This window comes from Heterocephalus glaber, unplaced genomic scaffold (assembly GCF_053883595.1).
Source record: "Heterocephalus glaber isolate CG9 unplaced genomic scaffold, H.glaber_assembly_v1.0 deba00001688, whole genome shotgun sequence".
Taxonomy (NCBI): Eukaryota; Metazoa; Chordata; class Mammalia; order Rodentia; family Bathyergidae; genus Heterocephalus; species Heterocephalus glaber.
In genome coordinates, this window is record NW_028258413.1 from 27,260 (window position 1) to 44,951 (window position 17,692).

Genomic DNA, 17,692 nt, shown 5'->3' on the forward strand with positions numbered 1-17,692 from the left:
ACAGGGAGAGTGAATTCTGGGCCGCGCTGGTCCCGGCTTCCTCCCTTCCTGTTCGCCCGCGCTCTGAGCCGCTCTCCTGGCTCCCACACGGTCCTCTGCGTGGCAGTGTCCCCGCCGTCCTGGTCCGGGAGGGGGCCTGTAGGGGGGCCGCCTCTGCTGGGCTTCTGCGCCCCGGAAGCTCCTCGCTCCCCTGGGTGCTGAAGGGCAGAGGAGCATGCAGCGAGCCCGCGCGGTGACTTGGCCCCTGAGGTGCTGGGTCCCAGGCTGTGCTGGTGGTTCCAGCCCGGCCTGGCTTGGACCCAGGAAGCACCGAGTCCTGCCTGCGGCAGCGGAGCCCCTTTCCGCCTCGAGGCCACGCGAGTGTGCACACCGGTGAGCCCGGAGCTGGGGCTAGTTTAGTGCATGGTGATAGGTATGGGTCTAGTTTGAATCTTTGGCAGGTTGAAATCCAGTTGTTCCAGCACCAATTATTAAATAGGCTATCTTTCAGGGAGGAGGATTTCAGTGAAACTCAAAGAAGCTTAGATCACATGACAGCACCCACCACATCACATGACCTAGGAGTCGAGGTCAGGGTCCCCATGACAAGGAGGCACTAGGGATCATGGAACATCTTAGAAAAGAACCTACAGTCCCAAGAGGTGACTGAGGAAAAGAGGCAGATTGGAGATGTCCAGAGGAAATTGCCAGCACCCTCTTGCCACTTAGCTTGGCCAGCGGGATCTAGTGCTCCACCACCCTGGCCCTGTCTCCAGCCCTCGTGCTGGGACCCCCAAAGCAGGAGGTGATCGTGCAGTTGGCCACGTGATGAAAATGTGTGGTAGTGGCCCCAACGGTGGGCGCCAGAGGTTCTTTGCCCTTTTTGTTTCTCCGGGTCCAGATGGAGCCCAGGCAGTCCCAGGGCACCACATTCTTGAACAGCTCCTGTGGAGGAAGACAGCATCACATGGGCAGAACCCACCCCAGAGAGTCGATGGTTTCAGCCATCCACAGGCAGGTGGCCATGGCCTGAGCTGGACATCAGGAAGCTGCAGATATGGACAGAGACTTCTGCAAATAGCCGGTTTTCCTCCACTGCCCACTAGTGATGTCCAACTTATGACCTAGGACCTAGCACTGACATGAAAATCAGTGGCATTGTCCCCGTGCCCATCCTCCCAAACCTCCAGCAGGAGCAGGCATCTGAGTCCCGCTCATTCTGAGGTATTGTCTTCTTTCCAACCTCACCTGCCCTCTGCTCCTTTGCCCAGGTCAGTGGCACATTTCCTGGGACAGCTAGGACTGGGGGCTCTGTGTGGGTGTGTGCTGTAGACCCCATGAATCTCAAATGCCTACAAAGTGATAAGGCTGGCCCGGTCTCCTGGGATGATGGCAAGGTGACACGTGCTCCTGCCTGCACCTCAGTGAACACCCTCCTCGGCCAGTTGGTCTGGCTCCCCGCCCTGTTTCCCAATTGTCCAATCGCAGTTGACATCACAGTCACTGTGTGAAGCGGGCATGTGAGTGCCCTATCTCGACTCTAGACCTCAACCCAAGGACAGGAGTGGCTTGGGGCTGAGCACTCAGGTGCATGGAGATTTTCCTTGCCTCGCTCAGAAAGGATCATCAGTGTGAAGTGGAAACCCACGTTAGCATTAGCCTAGTGGGACAAAGTCAGCCAAGGCTAGGACAGTCACAGAGGGCTTGGGGTGGGGTCAGCTTTCCTCTACACCGAGGCACAGAGGACCACACGAGACACGACGCTGTCTCAGAGAGGCAGGGTGGAAGAAAAGCCCGGGCCTCTGACTCTGCTGCTCACTCGTCTCTCCCCAGCACCACCTCTCCCATTTTGGAGACCTGGTCCGAATGGCACCATCCACTGGACATTCCCCAAATCAAGGTCAAAAGGGCCGGCTTGCAAGTGAACTCACCTGGAGCGGACATGGAGCCTCCCTTGTGCCTTCCCCTTGCTCAGGTGGAATATCTAGAGCCCTACGAGGCCGAAACAGATGGTGAGGGCCACAGCAGTCCGGAAGGCTTTCATGGCTTTTGGTTGGGCATTGGAATCCCCCAAATGGCCAGGATGTCTTTTCTATGCTCCGCAGGGAACTGGCAAGTGACTGACACTGCTGAGCTTTCCTCCTCCTAGCTCCGGCTGCAGGTCCAGAACACCATGGGCCTGCTCTGCAGCCAGAGCCAGCACCAGAGAAAGAGCCTCCTCTGGAGACAGGAGAGAAGCAGAAGCCAGCTCCACAGCACTCCTGCCTGTCTGCTGCCGCTGACGAGGACAGGTCCTTGCAGAAGGTGCTCTTAGCCTTCTCTCCCAAGCTGCTGGCAGAGCGGCTGACCTTGATGGGTGCGGTGAGCAGCTGAGCTCTGTGGGGTGGGCGGGGGCGGGGGACACCCATCCTTCTCGCACTGATCCCCTCAGTCCTGACATTCCCAGTTTACCAGATCACAGTTCCTTCTTCTACCAACTGCATCACCTATACTTGTCTCTCAGCCCCAAGCCACTCCTGTCCTTGGGTGGAGGTCGACAGTAGAGACAGGGCACTCACATGCCCGCTTCACACAGTGACTGTGATGTCAACTGCGATTGGACAATTGGGAAACAGGGTGGGGAGTCCGACCAACTGGCCGAGGAGGGTGTGCCCTGAGGTGCAGGCAGGAGCACGTGTCACCTTGCCGTCATCCCAGGAGGCCTGGCCAGCCTTATCACTTTGTAGGCATTTGAGATTCATGGGGTCTACAGCACACACCCACACAGAGCCCCCAGTCCTAGCTGTCCCAGGAAATGTGCCACTGACCTGGGCAAAGGAGCAGAGGGCAGGTGAGGTTGGAAAGAAGACAATACCTCAGAATGAGCGGGACTCGGATGCCTGCTCCTGCTGGAGGTTTGGGAGGATGGGCACGGGGACAATGCCACTGATTTTCATGTCAGTGCTAGGTCCTAGGTCATAAGTTGGACATCACTAGTGGGCAGTGGAGGAAAACCGGCTATTTGCAGAAGTCTCTGTCCATATCTGCAGCTTCCTGATGTCCAGCTCAGGCCACGGCCACCTGCCTGTGGATGGCTGAAGCCATCGACTCTCTGGGGTGGGTTCTGCCCGTGTGATGCTGTCTTCCTCCACAGGAGCTGTTCAAGAATGTGGTGCCCTGGGACTGCCTGGGCTCCATCTGGACCCGGAGAAACAAAAAGGGCAAAGAACCTCTGGCGCCCACCGTTGGGGCCACTACCACACATTTTCATCACGTGGCCAACTGCACGATCACCTCCTGCTTTGGGGGTCCCAGCACGAGGGCTGGAGACAGGGCCAGGGTGGTGGAGCACTAGATCCCGCTGGCCAAGCTAAGTGGTAAGAGGGCACTGGCGATTTCCTCTGGACATCTACAATCTGCCTCTTTTCCTCAGTCACCTCTTGGGACTGTAGGTTCTTTTCTAAGATGTTCCATGATCCCTAGTGCCTCCTTGTCATGGGGACCCTGACCTCGACTCCTAGGTCATGTGGTGTGGTGGGTGCTGTCATGTGACCTAAGCTTCTTTGAGTTTCACTGAAATCCTCCTCCCTGAAAGATAGCCTATTTAATAATTGGTGCTGGAACAACTGGATTTCAACCTGCCAAAGATTCAAACTAGACCCATACCTGTCACCATGCACTAGACTAGCCCCAGCTCCGGGCTCGCCGGTGTCCACACTGGTGTGGCCGCGAGGCGGAAAGGGGCTCCTCCGCAGGCGGGACCCGGTGCTTCCTGGGGCCCAGCCGGGCCGGGCTGGGACCACCCGCACAGCCTGGGATCCAGCACCTCAGGGGCCAAGTCACCGCGCGGGCTCGCTGCATGCTCCTCTGCCCTTCGGCACCCAGGGGAGCGAGGAGCTTCCGGGGCGCAGAAGCCCAGCAGAGGCGGCCCCCCTACAGGCCCCCTCCCGGACCAGGACGGCGGGGACACTGCCACGCAGAGGACCGTGTGGGAGCCAGGAGAGCGGCTCAGAGCGCGGGCGAACAGGAAGGGAGGAAGCCGGGACCAGCGCGGCCCAGAATTCACTCTCCCTGTCAGCTCAGCGCAGCCACCGGGGTCCCCGAGAGGCCTTCGGGACAAGGAAGGAAGGGAGCGTGTCGCAGGACGCGGAAGGCCCCGGGCCACAGGAAGGCAGAGCGCCAGGGCGGTGAACAGCTCACTTGAGACCCCCCTGTGCCACTGCAGAGCTCCCCCGAGGCGCCCAGCCAAGCCCTCGGGGCAATGGTCCCAGCGGGGCGTCACTGTGGCCCCAGGAACAAACCATCAGATAACCGGGAAAGGGCAGGGTCCTCCTAGGCAGAGGAGTAAGGAGTGCTTGTTGGAGATGCTCCACCCTCTGGGGAGCCCAGGTCCCGGCCCTCACTCGGAGCTGTGCCAGGCCAGCATTCTCTCAGTTTTCCTGGAAGCTAAACCTCTTCCAAACAAAAGTTAATCAAGAAATTTAAAGACCTAAATTTAACAAGCAAAAGTTCAGGGTGTGATATCTAAGGTCACTACGGGAAAAACCAGAGACCAGATACATCACTCCTAACTGCAAGAGAAAAGGAAAAGTCAGGTGTGGTGGTGCTTCCCAGCAATCTCAGATCTCGGACACCGAGCCAGACCTACACACACACTCTCTCTCTCTCTCTCTCTCCCGCTCTCTCTCCCTCTCTCTCTCCCTCTCTCTCTCTCCCGCTCTCTCTCCCTCTCTCTCTCTCCCTCTCTCTCTCCCTCTCTCTCCCTCTCTCTCTCTCTCTCTCTCTCTGAAAAACAAACAGTGAGGTGAATTACTTCTGAAGAAATAACGAAAAGCTTCCAGCCTACTTAGAGGAAGCAAGACAGAGAGGAAGACAGAATAAGGTGGTAGAAATAAGCACGAATATACGAACATATTCTCTTTATGCTAGGCATCCTTATACAATACTGGCAGAGCTGGAGCCCCTGGCAATCTCAGCGCGTGATCTCAGCGCAGGGCTCTGCTGCCCTCCGGTGGCCGCTCGGTGTCACTGCACACCCCGCCTGCTCTGGTCCCAGGAGGAGAGAGCTCCAGCTTGGGAAGCTGAGCTGCAGGGATGGGCGCCCCTCCTCCTGCCCCCAAGGTCGCCCTCCCATCCCTCTCCCTTGGGGACAGTTTAGAGCTACCTGTCCGCAGAGCCTCACGCACTCACAAGCCGCCTCTGGGAGGTGATTGCCTCATGGGCGTGGTACACCTGGGTTGTCAGGAGGTGGGATCTGGGCTGAGAGAAATCGCCTGGTTCAGGGCCTGGAAGCCTTCATCTCGCTGCCTCTGCTCCCTGGACTCTGCTTTCTGTCTGCCAGGCCCCTCTGCCATGCCGCGCTGCCTTTGAGCTGCTGACTAGGGACTGAAACCTCTGCCAAGTGCGAGCCGAGATAAACCTCTCCTCGCTTAACTTGTGTGCGTCCGGTAGCGTGTCTCCGTGACCAAGTCACTCCCCTCGAGGTCCTGCCCTTGACACCTGCACGGCACCTGAGTGACACCTCTCGGGGGCAGGCCCAACCTTGGCTCTTGGGGAGGTTCTGGAGACGGGGTGGGGGAGCCCGCGCTGAGTCCTGGACGGGTCTAGGCCCCTGTCCCAGGTGTGTGATCAAAAACAGTACGGTGTGTGGGTGCAGGAGTGGCTCTGCCTGTGTCCGATGCTCTCCGCAAGGCCCCGGGAGCTTCCCGGCCGGACCTGTGCCCACCTCAGCCTGAGGGTGTGGGCCCACCTGAGCCACACTAGAGCTCCTGACCTGGCAAGACCCGTGGGGTCCTGATCCTTCCACGAGCTCTAGAAAGGCTCGGTCGGTCTCTGGGAGGGCCTGACTCCCCTGCTGCTCAGCCACCACACAGCGCCCAGTCATGTCCTGTCCTCGTGGGATTTCTTCCCCACCTAGCAAGGGCGGTCCATTGTGACCTCACTCTTGTGTGTAGGGCTGTCTTGGTCTGCAAGCTGCAGTCCTTCTGCCCCAAGACCTCTGCTGCTTTGCTGATCTCAAGACACTGGCAATATTGCTTGCTGTCTGCTCAGGGCCCGGTCGTCTCCATGGCAAAAGTCTTTGGCCATTCCTACCCGTGTCCATCCGTTGCCTCAGCCTTTCTCTTCAGCCATAGCAAGTGTCCCAGCAGAGGTTCTTCAGCCTTCGTCAGCCCACTTTACCTTGCTCCTTTTCTTCCTCGTAGGCACAACAGGCATTGGGCTCTCCCATCCCAACAGCAGCATACGCATCCTTTTCAACTGGAATGAATTTTAAAGTGATTTTTTTAATCATGTCACCCGTAATTCATTCATTCATCTGTTATGGCTGAATTTGGGACCCATATCATTTAACCACATTTCAGGCTAAAAGTAAGAAATAAATTTGAAAGCCTTAAGTAACGAAAAGCTGGTTTGTTTGTTCAATTCTGACATCTGACTTCAGGAAGGATTAAAAAACTTCCAGCATTCACTGTGTTGTTCTCCTTCCTCAGACCTGGCTCCACTTCTGGGTTCTTAGGCATGCCTTCTCTTATCTATTCCAGGCTCCCCTCGGCCCGTAGCAGCTCTCAGATGATTTCCCAAGATGAGAAGGCTCTCATTTCCATCATTTCAAATAACATTCTTCACATTTGTTCTGATTGGGTTTGTGTAAAGGATTTATTCATAACCAACCTGTATAACCATGGAAATGACTATCCTCATTGGGTTTAATCCAACCAAAATCCCCTCCCAAATGTACGCAATGGAGGTCTTGGGTTGAAGGTGGAGGTGTTCTCCCAAAATAAGCTGCGATGTTCCTGCAACTGTGCGTGACAAAAAGTGTCTGTTACAGGGTTCCAACTGTCCCTGGGCATAAACGTACACATCCCATCCTCTTCCTCAGACATTACGTTGCCTAAATCCCCACCCAATAAAGTCCCAGCTTCCATTCTTTGTTGCATTTCTAATTCAAACATTTAGGTGTGAAACACATGTCACGTACACACATCCTTGACATCCACACCTGATTCGGTCTCAGATCACCTAAGCTGAAATAGCCCTGATAGCCACACTATCCTTGATTATCACTACTCAATGCTTCTGTGAAATTCATATCTACTGCTGATGCAGGTACAAGTGACCAAAAGAGAAATGAGGAAAGAAACACAGTTCAGAAACCCATCTGTGCGCTCACTCCACAGTTATAAACACTTCAAGGACCAAACTAGTACTGCAAACAAAACAGGGCATTGGAGCAAAACATTAAAATAAAGACTCATCATCAGTACTAACTCCCATTCTGTCCATCATAACGTGCATTACTGAAAAGAAAATTGTCTTCAATAAATTGTAAGGTTTTGTGCTCTAAATATTTCGTAGATTTCTTATAACACTTCTAGATCACTTATCAGAAATTGCATCCTCTTATGGAAACTACAGGTTATGGATTCTATCTGGATGTCACCCTCAAGCCCCTTGCACCCAGAGGTGAGGGCTTCCAGAGGGTGACTGGGTGATGGGGGTGCTACGCCAGGCTTGGTGTCAGGATGTGGGCCTGGTCGGAAGAGGTGGGTCAGCGCGGGTGTGACCTGGGAGGGTGTATCTTGCTCCCTGGCCCACACTTTACCATGTGCCTCCTGGCCTCCACCAGGCAAGCAGCATTTCTATCAATGTGCACCTCTGACATGCCATCCTGCCATCCTGGAACTAGCTAACTAGGAACTGAAATGTGAGCTGAAACAAACCTCTCTTCCCTTAATGTGTAGTGCTGAGTATTGTGTTCAGGGACAAGAAAGTGGGTGATACAGATGTTGGCACAAGAAGTCTGCTGGTCACTGCAGCGACTGTACCTCACCGGCTGGTTCAGAGGCCTGTGGAAGTGGTCCACAGCAGTTTGGAAAGGTTTGGAGATGCCAGCTGGAGAAGCAGCCCTAGAATGCTCTAATCTGAGCTTGATGAAAGATTCTGGTCCGAGCACAGAAGACCAGAGTGCAGATAGATTGCAGATGAGAAAGGCCAGACCTAGGAGGGTTCAGTTGAGAAGAAGGATGCCAGTGGCCGTTGGATCCAGGCCATGTGTGTCGTGCTCCAGCAGAAAATAGGACTGTATTGTGTTCATGTCCTGAGATTTGTGTGAGACTGATACGAAGGGTGGAAGAATCGTTCATCTGATGGAGAAAATATCGAGGTAGCCTAAATATCAGGCTGTAGCATGGATGCTGCTTGCTACTTTGAGCCAGGTTTGTGCTGAAAATGAGGAGCAAAAGCCCATTTAAAAACTTTTCAGTTCCACCCTCCCCCCCCTCCTGCCCAAAGGAAGGCCTGTCAAGATGGAGCAATGGACAGCCTGGTGGATCAAAGATTAGCATTAAAAAGAAATCAAGTACTTTACAATAGGACGATGGAAAAGATACCCCGAAGACATATAAGGAACCCACAAGGCCCAACCTTTCCAAGGCTCACAGTTGCAAAAGGGAAAGACTTTGTTTTGAGAGGAGAGCCCCAGGGCACCCTGCTTGAGAAGGGCCACCTCGGCGGGTTCCCTGGGATTCATTCAGTTCACGGTGCTCAGCCATCCAGGCCCATGGATGCTTCTGCAGCCATGATGCACAAAGGCCTAAGGAGGACTGCTTGGAGCCAGTGGTAGAACTTTGTGTCATCTACAGGGTGCTGTTTTCACAGGTATGCAGAACGCAAGAGTTGAGTCAGGAAGGCTTCCACCCAAATTTCCAAAGAAGGCCTGGCAGGCCAGGCTGGGTGTCCCTGAGAGGGCAGTGCATGCAGCTGTGAGAGTTAAGCCAAAGGTGCACTGGAGAACCCAGGATGAGGGTGCAGTCAGGAACATGGAACACCTGCAGAAAGCCACGCACCCAAAGGTGTAACCCTCATCTAATCAGGAAGGAAACATCAGGAAAACTGAAATTGAGGGACATTCTATAAGATATCAGCTCAGTCATCCTCAAAACTGTCACCTCATGTAAAACAGAAAAAGGAAAAATTGTGGAAATATCAGTCAAGTGGTGTCTGAGTGATGCAACAATGAAATGCATTGTGGCAGCCTGGACGGGACTGCAGATTGTTGTGGAGAGCAAGTGGTGAAGGTGGATCTTAGTAATTATACATCAGTATTTGCTCATTCCTTGTAGAGGATGTACTAGACTAATGTACAACATTAATAACAGGAAATAGAAGAACTCAGTTTCCATCTTAATTGTATATAAATCTAAAACTCGTCATATATATAAGCTGTACTATGAGTTGTTGTTTTTTTGGTTTTTTTGGTTTTTTTGGTTTTTTTGGTTTTTCTTTCTTTTGGTACCGGGGATTGAACTCAGGACCTCGTGCTGGTGAGGCAGGCATGGTGCCACTGAGCTACATCCCCAGCCTGTCAAGCTCTGTTATGTACATGTAGCCACTCCTCAAGTGATTGTGAACTGCACAATAAAAATAAACAACAATGTAAACTGCAGGCCTAATTTCTAACACTGAATCTCCCACCTTCAGCCACAGTATAACCCTAAATGTATTCCTAAACCTCAACCAAATCCCAACAAAAACCACAACCCAAACTGCAACTTGCCCCTTCGTCCTAAGCCACTTCCTCACCCTAACTGTAGTGGAACTTTGAAGATACGCCCTCACTTCCTTGGTATTAGAACCCAACGAAACTAGGTGCCATTCTGAAGCTGTCTCCCGTCCTGACCCCTTGGAGGGAGACAGTGGAGAGGGGAGGATGAGCTATGGCCATTTTCCCCCTTCCGAAGTTCTAGCCACAGAAAGGACCATAATCCGAGCCTTTTCTGACCTTGGCTCGGCTCTGGCCGCAGATGTGTCCAGCTAATGTTCGGGAGGAGACCACATGTGAGAGAGGCAGCCCAGTGCCCGTCCTGGCCATCAGCACCAGCCGTGACCTCTCATGGGCAGTGCTCCCCCTCGCGCTCAGGGTATGTAAGGGGCCTGCTTGGACAGGGGCAGGCTGTGAGGTGTCAGAGGTCTGTCCCACCCACCCACCCCTGCCTGCAGCCCCCACTTCATGGATGGAAGTACATCAAACATTGCGGACTCCTAATGTAGGGAACAGGGGAAGGGGACATTAGCAGAACCTCTGCAGTAAGTCCTAGTCTCCTGCGAGCCACAGCAGCTCAAGGCGAATTACAGGAAAGGTAGAAAAATGAGACTGAGAAGAAACTGAGCTTTGGGTCTGATCAGTGCTGCTCTGGGCCACAAAGACTAAAATCCCCCTAGCTTGCAGCACCTTTTATTCAGTACATGGGGAAACAAATGTAACAAGTGAAATATAGAGTTCAGTACTTCACACTGGGATAAACAAGGTGTAACAAAAGCCTGGAGGGGCAGTGGAAATCTAAGAACAATGAGGAATTATACAGATGAAGATTTGGTTCCTCCCTGGCATCTTCCACAGGTGTGGTCTTGTGACAAGAAATTAAATGTAAAGGGGGAGAACCCAACAAAAAGCAAAGGTCATGGCAATGACAAGTCAATATGTTTCAGTTATAACCATCAATGTTAATGGTCTCAATTCACCAATCAAAAGAAATAGACTGGCAGAATGGGTCAAGAAGCAAAATCCAACAATACGCTGCATACAAGAAACACACTTAATTCAAAAGGAAACTCATAGACAGAAAGTTAAAGGGTGGAAAACAATACTCCATGCAACAGGAACCTGAAAAAAAGCAGGAGTAGCTATCCTCTTTGCAGATCAAGTAGATTTCAAACCAACGCTGATTAAGAGAGACGAAGAAGGACACTACATCCGTGTAAAGGGAACAGTCCAAGAGGAAGAGATGACAATCGTAAATATCTATGCACCAAACACTAGTGCACCCAACTATATAAAACAAATACTAACGGACATGAAAAGTCATATATGCACTAATACAATTGTAGTGGGGGACCTCAACACCCCACTGTCACAAAAAGATAGATCAACTAGACTAAAAATGAGTATTGAAATACTAGAACTCAATCGAACTCTTGAACCAATGAACTTAACAGATGTTTACAGAGTCTTCCACCCCACAAAATCAGAATGCACATTCTTCTCAGCTGTACATGGGTCATTCTCCAAAATAGGCCACATACTCACACATAGAACATGTTTAAGTAAGTGCAAAGGAATTGACGTTATCCTCTGTATATTATCAGACCATAGTGGGATGAAATTGGAGATCCATAGCAAAAAAAACTCAAAGAATTTCATAAATATGTGGAAATTGAACAACACACTTCTGAATAACCAATGGGTCACAGAGGAAATTAAAGAAGAAATCAGACAGTTCCTCCAATTAAATGACAATGACAATACAACATATCAGAATCTATGGGACACAAAGCAGTCTTATGAGGGAAATTCATAGCAGTGGATACACTTATTAGGAAAACAGAATGAGCCCAATTAAATGACCTGATGCTACACCTCAAGCTTCTAGAAAAAGAAGAGCAGGACAACCCCAAAGCTCATACAAGGGAGGAAATTATAAAGATCAGAGGAGAAATCAATGCAATGGAGACTAAGAGAACAATACAAAAAAATCAATGAAGCCAAGAGTTGGTTCTTTGAAAGAATCAACAAAATTGAGAAACCTTTAGCCAACCTTATCAGAAAAAGGAAAGAAAAGGCCCAAATCCATGCAATTAGGAATGAAAAGGGTGAAATTACAACAGACCCAGCAGAAATCCAGAGGATCATCAATACCTATTTCCAGAACCTATATGCCAATAGGATGGACAACACAGAAGAAATGGACAGATTCTTAGATACATATGAATTACCAAAGTTGAACGAAGAAGACCTAAAAATTCTGAACAACCCAATATCAACCAATGAAATTGAAAATGTAATTAAAAACTTATCAACTAAGAAAAGCCCGGGCCCTAATGGCTTCACTGCTGAATTCTACACGACATTTAGAGAGGAACTGCTGCCACTACTGTTTAAACTCTTCAATGAAATTGAAAGGGAAGCAATACTCCCAAATTCATTCCTGGAAGCAAGCATCACCTTGATCCCCAAAGCACAGAAAGACCCAACTGAAAAAGAGAACTATAGGCCAATCTCACTAATGAACATAGATGCAAAAATCCTTAATAGGATAATGGCAAACAAAATGCAGAAGATCATCAAGAAGATCATACACCCTGATCAAGTGGGATTCATCCCAGGGATGCAGGGATGGTTCAATATACGCAAATCAATCAATGTAATACACTATATCAATAGAGCCAAGGACAAAAATCATATGATTATCTCCATAGATGCAGAAAAACCATTTCACAAAATCCAACATGCATTTATGATAAAAACCCTACAAACAATCGGAATAGATGGTTTCTACCTCAAACTGATAGAAGCCATCTATGAAAAACCAACAGCCAATATCATACTAAATGGTCAAAAACTGAAATCCTTCACACTAAAATCAGGAACAAGACAAGGATGTCCACTATCACCACTCTTGTTCAATATAGTTTTGGAAACATTAGCCACAGCAATTAGACAAGAGAAAGAAATAAAAGGAATGAAGATAGGAAATGAAGAAGTCAAATTGTCATTATTTGCAGATGACATGATACTCTATATAGAAGACCCCAAGAACTCCACCAAAAGTCTTCTAGACTTAATAACCAAATTCAGTCAAGTAGCTGGATACAAGGTCAACACACAAAACTCAATAGCTTTCCTCTACACCAATGACAGACTCACTGAGAGAGAAACAGGGTAAATAATTCCTTTCACAATAGCATCCAAAAAACTGAAATACCTAGGAATCAACCTAATGAAAGAAATCAAAGACCTCTTCTCTGAAAACTATGGCACTTTGAAAAGAGAGATTGAAGATGATATCAGAAAATGGACTGACATCCTCTGCTCCTGTATAGGAAGGATTAATATAGTGAAAATGGCCATACTTCCAAAACTGCTATATAGAGTCAATGCAATTCCAATTGAGATCCCAGCAGCATACTTCACAGACCTTGAGAAAACAATCCAAAAATTCATTTGGAACAAGAAGAGACCCAGAATAGCAAAATCAATTCTAGGTAACAGAGACATGGCAGGGGGTATCACAATCCCCAACCTGAAAGTATACTACAAAGCTACTGTGATAAAAACAGCATGGTACTGGCACACAAACAGACTTGAGGACCAGTGGCACAGATTAGAAGATGCAGAAACAACGCCAGACTCACTCAGCCATCTCATCTTCGATAAAGGAGCCAAACACCCTCACTGGAGAAAAGATAGCCTCTTTAATAAATGGTGCTGGAAAAATTGGGCTTCAACTTGCCAAAGATTAAAACTAAACCTCTATCTTTCACCATGCACTAAACTAAAATCAAAATGGATTAAAGATCTAAATATTAAAATAGAAACTCTGAACCAGTTGGAACAGAGATTAGGTAGAACCCTTGAAGACATCGGTGTAGGAAAAGATTTTATGAACAAAACCTCAGTTGCCTGTGAACTAGCACAAACAATCAACAAGTGGGATCTCTTCTTATTAAAAGGCTTCTGCACAGCAAGAGGAACCATCAGCAGTGTGAAGAGACAACCCACAATGTGGGAAAAAATCTTCACCTGCTCTTCCTCAGACAAAGGTTTACTATCTCGAATCTATAAAGAACTTAAAAAGATCAGAACTCCCAAATTTAAAGACCCAATTGAAAAATGGGCATCTGAAATGAACAGACATTTCTCAGACAAAGAAGTAGAAATAGCAAATAAATACATGAAAAAATGTTCAACATCACTGGTCATTCGAGAGATGCAAATGAAAACAAGGCTGAGATTCCACCTCATTCCAGAAAGAATGGCTGATATCATGAAATCAACCAATAAGAAATGCTGGCAGGGCTGTGGGGAAAGAGGAACCCTGCTCCACTGCTGGTAGGAGTGTAGACTGGTGCAAGCACTGTGGAAATCAGTATGGAGATACCTCAAAGAATTAGGACTGGAAGTCCCATTTGACCCCACTATTCCACTGCTGGGGATCTTCCCCAAAGAATTAAAAGAATCATACCACAGTGATATATGTGCACCCATGTTCATAGCAGCACAGTTTGTAATAGCTAAAATTTGGAAACAGCCCAAATGCCCATCAACTGGAGATTGGATAAAGAAAATGTGGGGTTTTTTTTATAAAATGGAGTACTACTCAGCCATAAAAAATGAGAAATTAGAGACATTTATAGCTAAGTGGATGTACATTGAGGCCATACTCTTAAGTGAAATAAATAGGACACACGTGTAAATACCGAATAGTTTCTCTGGTGTGAGAAACTGAAAGTGTAAATAAGGACTAAATGTATAATAGGTCATGTGAAATGGGAAGAAAAGGGGCAAAGGGGAAGGAAGTGGGAGGGCTAGGGGAAAGGATAGAAGAGAATGGGATTAATATGAGAAAATGGAAAAATAGGAACAAAATCTTTGTAAATAGGCAGGAATGGAGGGGTTGAAGGGAGGGCTGGGCAAGGGTGAAAAATAAGAACTAAGAGAGACTATGTAAAGGTGCAAATGTCCAATGATGAATGTCATTATATTGAAAAACCTAAAATGTACCAATGATTAGAATGAATAATCAACAATGTAAAATAGGAAGAAAAGGTCCAAAGGGGTAGGGGTAGTGGGAGGGACAGGGGAAAGGAAAAAAGGGAAAGGAAAAATGATGAGAAATGGAAAAAATGCAAATAAAGTCTTTGTAAATAGGGGAGGGTGGAGGGCTAGGAATGGGGAAAAAATAAGAACCAAGATGCATTATGTTAAGGTATAATTCCCAATGAGAAATGTAATTGTGTTGTATACCTACAATGTACCAATAAAAGAATCTTATACAAAACATAAATAAATAAATAAAAAATAAATAAATCCCTGGCTATACTTATATATATTTTAAATCATAGGAAGACATTTCCCTCAATGCTTTCTTTCTAGATTTTGTGACTTTTTAAATTTCTAGATCTCTCAGTGCTTTGATTTTTGTTCAATTATATATGTAATGGCAGGACAAGTCCAGTTTTCACTTTTTCCTAGTTTCTATCAATTTCCCAAGTCAATTTTCTTTTAAAACACAATCTTAGCCCTCTGATTTGTGGTTTTAACTACTGACTTAAATACAGTGAGATGAAGTACGTAATACACCACATATATGTATGTATTCATTTATATTTGGACATAGGTTGATTTCTAGGAATTTTCTTTTGAGACAGGGTCTTGCCATGCAATTCAGGCTGGCCCTAAACTCACAGCAATCCTCCTGCCTGTCTCTCAAGTGCTGGGGATATAGGTGTGTGCCACCATGCCCAACTCTAGGATTTTTTTAACATTAGTTTATCTAATGGTGCATCAATACCATCATAATCTTTTCATTATGGAGGGTTTATAATATATTTTAGGGCTAGCTGGACCACACTGACTATATTTCAGGGTTTCAATAGCTACATTTACTTTTTTTATATAAACTATTATGGTTTCAACATCTACATCACAACTCATGTTGAAATTTAATTTCCTTTATGAAATATTACTTTGTAATGGGGGAGTCTTTAAAATGCAGTTAGGTCATGAATGGAGTAATTCAGCCATAGATTAATGGTTTACTCAGTCATCTGTAAAGTGGAACTCAGAAAAGCCAGTTTGGCCCAATGTTTGTATGCACTTCTGCCTCAAGATTCTGCAGAGTAGCCCCAAAGATGGATGTCCTCTCAGATGGGGGCCCTTGACCTTGGACCTCCAGAACCCCAGGCTGAATAAATTTTTATTCATTACAAATTATCCAGTCTGAGGTACACTGTTATAGTAATGGAAAATAGTCTAACTCATGGGCTATATAAATAGACTTGTTTACCTCCAGAAAATAATTAAATCTATTGACTTTTGTTGGAATCATTAAAATTATAATTTTGGGGGTTTTTTTGAGACAGGGTCTCACTATGCAGTTCAGGCTGACCTTGGACTCACTATATAGTAAAAGCTGGCCTCGACTTTGAAGTGATCCTCCTGCCTCAGCCTCATAGTGCAGGGATTGCAGGTGTGCACTACCACACCTGGCTAAAATTATAACTTTATAGCATGATAGTTTAAATAATTTGATTCTTTCATATGTAAGAACACTTAATGTCATCTCATTTGAGTACAAGTTTCTATGTGTTAGAAGTGAAGAAGAAAGAATCCTTACAAAGATTTTAAATGCCAGATCTACATAAATTGTGGAAATACACTCAAGCAATATCAAATCCCTGAGAAATTTTTGGAGGCTGCCTGACCACCTGACTGAGGGTACAGTGGAGGATGAAAGAATAATAATACAAAGAGAAATTTTTATATTGTTTTTATGGAAGGCCAGGACCTGATCTTAGCTCATCTTGGCTAAGATCATGAGCCTCAGGCTTGTCAGTATTTACTGATTACAAAGCATAGCAGGGGCATAAGGGCAGACTAAGGCACTAATGAGCCAGGCTTGTAAAAGGAGGGAACAATGCATTCTTTTGAACAACAGGTCATAGTTAATGAGCCGCCTGTTTTATCTTTAGCTAACGTTTGATCTGAGGGAATGGCTGCACAAGGGTCATAAATCCTCAGTTGTAGTGTCGTCTTGCTTTCAGAGACATCACAATTTCATTAATCATTGAGATCTCAAATGTGACTGTTGACATAGGGAATTCTGCTTCTGTATGTGAGCCAAAGGCTCATCTAGCAAGTCACATAGGCCTAGGACAGACTCATAATTTTAATCAACAGCCAAATTATAAGCCCACTCAATATTTTAAAGCCTGCTCAGCATGGCTTGAAGCTGGTCTCCTGCAGACAATTATCAAGAATGTGATCACCTGGATGTTCCCAGATGCTTGGAATTATATATACACATCATGAAGTTCATAACTGGTCTTTAAAAAAAAGTGCCTTGACTAGAACATCACCTACAGAGATACTCCAGAGATAAATACATGTTTAATGAATGTTTTATATCTTATTCTACATGATACATTTGCTAACTGAAATCACAATAAGAAAAATTTGTAACTAAATCAAGTTAGGATTTTCCATCCTAATCTCACACTGAATTCTGTATTAAAAATTCAGCCAAAATAACTGAGAAAAGGGCAAACAGGTGGTCATATTTATAGAAGGACAAGATGGAAACATTTTACATTACAAGAACTGGATAGCACTGTGATCCATTAAGCTCTCGAGCAGCTTGGGGGGCATGCATGAATTTTACCCTCTCTACTCCCTGCTCCTTCAGCTCTTGGCAGGGTCACTACTCACACTATCTCCTCTGGGGTAAGCCCTCCCTCCTCACACTATGTAATTTGTACTCCATCTCCATGCCATCCTCTATGCCAACAACATGATCTATTTTACTCAAAATATCTATCTAATGTCAAGTGTATTTTGGCAGGGAGGGGGACTCTGATCTCTTTTTTTTTTCCTACAGAAAACTATGTACCATGAAATCAGGGAAGGACGTGAAGTTTGAAAGAAAAGTCCTCCAGTATGAACACATTTCCTGGTTATGCCTACCACCAGCTGCACTTATGTCAGTATGCCCAGGCCCCTTCTAGACTAGAGATGCTAAGGGAATCCAGGAATGCACCTCAAGACTAATGCAGCCTTGGGTAGAATGGGTTCCAGCACTAGAAGCCCCCTGATGACAATATTTCCAGGCTGAGGTCTGAGAGACTGACACTAGCCATCAGCTCTGGATGACTGGAGGAGATACTGTTGCCACTT

At 47.0% G+C, this 17,692-nt stretch overlaps 1 long non-coding RNA gene across 1 annotated transcript; it reads left to right on the forward strand.

Annotated features, from left to right (window-relative positions):
• The first annotated feature begins 2,423 nt into the window (after positions 1–2,423).
• Positions 2,424–6,523, forward strand: LOC147821886 (uncharacterized). The gene is made up of 3 exons (XR_015446428.1): positions 2,424–2,809; positions 3,113–3,335; positions 6,162–6,523. It is a non-coding gene; the product is annotated as an uncharacterized LOC147821886 (long non-coding RNA).
• Positions 6,524–17,692: the final 11,169 nt, after the last annotated feature.